Source organism: Lipotes vexillifer, unplaced genomic scaffold (assembly GCF_000442215.2).
Source record: "Lipotes vexillifer unplaced genomic scaffold, Lipotes_vexillifer_v1.1 scaffold197, whole genome shotgun sequence".
Taxonomy (NCBI): Eukaryota; Metazoa; Chordata; class Mammalia; order Artiodactyla; family Lipotidae; genus Lipotes; species Lipotes vexillifer.
Genome location: NW_006781042.1, coordinates 492,621 through 496,188, shown reverse-complemented (window position 1 = coordinate 496,188; position 3,568 = coordinate 492,621).

Genomic DNA, 3,568 nt, shown 5'->3' with positions numbered 1-3,568 from the left:
CCCCCCCCCCGCCGCCACCGGGTGTTTGCCAGGGATAGTGAAGGAGCTTGGGTCCTCCCGGATGCACCTAATCCTCTCTAAGTCCATGCTAAAAGCGCCATCCACCTCAGTCTAGGCTCGGACACCTGCCCCCAGATGTCCTCCGAGTGCCCCCACAGTATCCAGCTGGGCTATTGGAGCTCAGCAAGCCCGTCCGCTCCCGGGTCCCCCTGGCCGGTTAGCTTACCGCACGTCCCGCGCGGCGGGCTTTTGTTCGCAGCTTTGCCGCTTTCGCTTGCGCCTCTTCAGTCCCTGCGTCGGCGGGGTCGGATTACTGCCGGCCGCAGTCGCGATAGGAGCCCCAGCTGCCACCGCAGCCAACGCCAGCGTCTCTCCATGGGGCCCGCGCACACCCCAGACGCTACCTACCCGCGGGAGGGGGAGTGCGACAAGGTCTCCCTAAAATAACGCAGCTCTGCTCCCTTCCCTCACACTGATTCTTAAAAAAGGAAGCAAGCCGGCTTCCATCGCTGCTGCATCCACCGCCGCCTCTCCAATCGTGAAGGTACCGCAGGTCTTTCGACGGCCCCCCCACCGGCGCCTCCTGGTGGACGCTCGAGGGTGTTGATTTGCTTGCTTATAGGGCAAAGGAGAAGTTGTGGGGGGGGGGGAGATGTATATATATTCTCTCTCATCAACAAACCCTGTTCTAGCAGCACCTTAACTAGGTAGAATGAAGGAATAGCTCATTCCTTCTCAAGGCGACCCTGAGAAGCAAACAAACTTGATAGCAATAATTTGGTAGAACTCTGGCTCCTGATCCAAACCATTACTTTATTTTTTTAAGAAAAACCAACCAAACACATTCACATAGGTTTGAGGCAAGCAGAAGATGTGTGCCTACTGTTTAATGCAACATTTTAGGACTTCCTGGTTCTAGACAATACAAATTAAAACCAGTCAGTACCAGTTAATGAGTGCTATTTTGAGATACCTCCTCCCCACCTCTTCCAGTTTGAGTGGTAGTGGCCACAGCAGACATACGGAAGGAATATTTAAGGGAGGGGGTTGGAGCGTGGATGGGACATAACATTTAGAGAGCACTGTGAACTCTGTCCTTAATAAACTTGACATTGTCAGATAGGCAGCGAGGAGCAAGTGAAAGGCCTAAAGCAGGGAAATGACATGATTTGGCTTATACTTTAGGAACATAACTCTGGCAACCATGGGGTGAGGGCTATAGGAGGGCCAAAGCGGGGCAGGAAACCCAGTTAGCTGGACACTACAGTAACCCAAGGCAGGAAGGATTGGGACCTGAGGGGGAACAGCAGTAGGAGGCCAGGGTCTGGTGGGAGGTAAGGGTGAGCAGATTCCTGAAATAGAGAGCAGAAGAAGCAATACTCAAAGGGAGCTTGGCTCTGGGGTGTGAGGAGTGGTAAAGGGGCAAGGATGACTTCCTGGAGTGATGAGGTGGCTGGATGTACCACAAACTGAGAGTGTGGGTCCAAGAAGGAGGATTGGTTGGTGTGGAGGGCCAAGGAAGGATGGGTTCCTTTTAGGATCACTTGAGTTTGAGGTGGAGCCCCTCAGCAGGTGGCTGGGTAAGTTGTGTCACAGGTCTGGACTGGAGCTAGAGTTTAGCACATCATCACCATATTTGAGGTTCCTAAAACCAGGAGTCTGAGTGAGATCATCCAGGGAGGGCAGGCGGAGCAATAGGGAGGTGGGCAGGGCATTGATGGGGCTGCTAAAGGAAGAGGAGCCCATGAAAAGGATGAATAAGGACAGGCAGGCAAGTGTGGTCTCGTGGAAGCTAATGGTAGAGCACTTCAGAAGGAGGGTGTACCCCTAGTGTTAAGGCTGCAGAGGTCCAGAAAGATTTTGCCAGAATCAAATACCCACTGAAACTGGCAGTGAGAGGGTCTTTTGTGACGTCGGCAAAAATAGTTTCAGTATTGTCCTAGGAGCTGATGCCAAACCACAGGAGGCTGCGGTGCAGTGGGAGATGAGAAAGTGAGAGTTACTGACTCTTTTGACATTTGGATGAAAGTGTTAAAGACTGTGAAGGGCTTGAAATTTTATCCTGCTTACATGCTAACAAGTTAGCCTGCCACCGGTTCATTGATGCCAGCAGAAGACGTGAAACTCATGGGTCAGAAACAAAGGACTTTGTTACTCATGGCACAGCAGGCAGCATGAGGTTTATGTTCTTGTTGGTCCCCCTTGCTCTCCAAGTCCCGTGGGGCAATGGAGAGGTGGGCTGAGATAGATATTTTACATATAATGGGTTGTGTCACAGCTGAGTGACCCTAGGCTTAGTAGATCCTACCCTTTTAAAGGGGACTGCTAGCAAACCTGTTTAAACTTTGCCCCAGAGGGAGGCATTATCTTTATTATCCTGGGAGAAAACAAATTTTCCTCCTGACGTGGAGGGAGACTCTATCTCTGTCTTCCAAGGATGTTTGCTGCACAACCATCCTTGAAAAGTAGTCCAGAATAAAAGCCTTTACAAGACATGCAAAAATACCATGAATTGCTCTCAATAGAGAAAAGGAGCAATTGGTCAGATGGCCAGTAAGAAATGGGGCTGGGATTTGGACCTGGCTCTGTCTAATCCTGAGGTGGGTCCCATGTATTATATTTCTACACCAAATTGAACATCTGGAGAGATGTGGATTCAGATGGAGATAAGTGGAGTGGGCAAGTCAACCTCTACAAACCTCTTTACTTCGGTTTTCCCTTCTTTACAGAAGATCCCACTAAATTGCCTACCTCAAGGATTAATAACGTCTGCTATGTAAATGGCATCTTTGTCCTTAAATAGAGACAGTATTAGGTACCTTTCAGGGTTGTTGTCAGGACTGGAAAGACTATATGCGAAGTACCTAGACCAACACATTTCAGTAAACAGTGATAAAATTGTTACTATTTATTTTGATAAAGCTCATCTAATAGGGGTGATCAGAATAAGGACACTTGTAGTGTCTGCAAGATTTTAAGGGAAAGGCCAACAAATGTTCCATCCTTGATTAAGAAACGATTCTTCATCTGGGAGGGTCATGGAAGCAGTGGTCGTGGGAAGGGGGCCCTAAAATAGGACAGTGACCTAGCCAGCCAATTCAGCAAAACTGACTTGGCAATCCATGGGGTGCCATTGAACAGTCAGATATCTCTCACCTCTCATCTCTACGTACCTTGGACATTTCAGGACATGGGCTTCACACAGGTTAAGCATTGATTTCCTCCAGATCGGGAATCCCAGCCTGCCAAAGATCAAGGGTGTTAAATCCAACTTTATTAAAGCAGCCCAGTTTGGGAACACCCACCTGTCCCTTATGAGTGGGGTAGTGGACATGGTGCGTTTAAGAGTCAGACAGATTAATCGTTCAAAATCTGGCTCAGCCAGGCTCTATGATTTGAGGCAAGTGTCTTAACCTCTCTGAGTCTCAGCTTCCTGAAAAGAAGGCACAATATGGACTGTTATTTTGTCTTGCAAAGACCCTTAGAGATAATAATTTATTAAGTACGCCATTAGATCCTTTAATATGATAGCTCACTGTCTTAGTTAGTTTGGGCTGCTATAACAAAT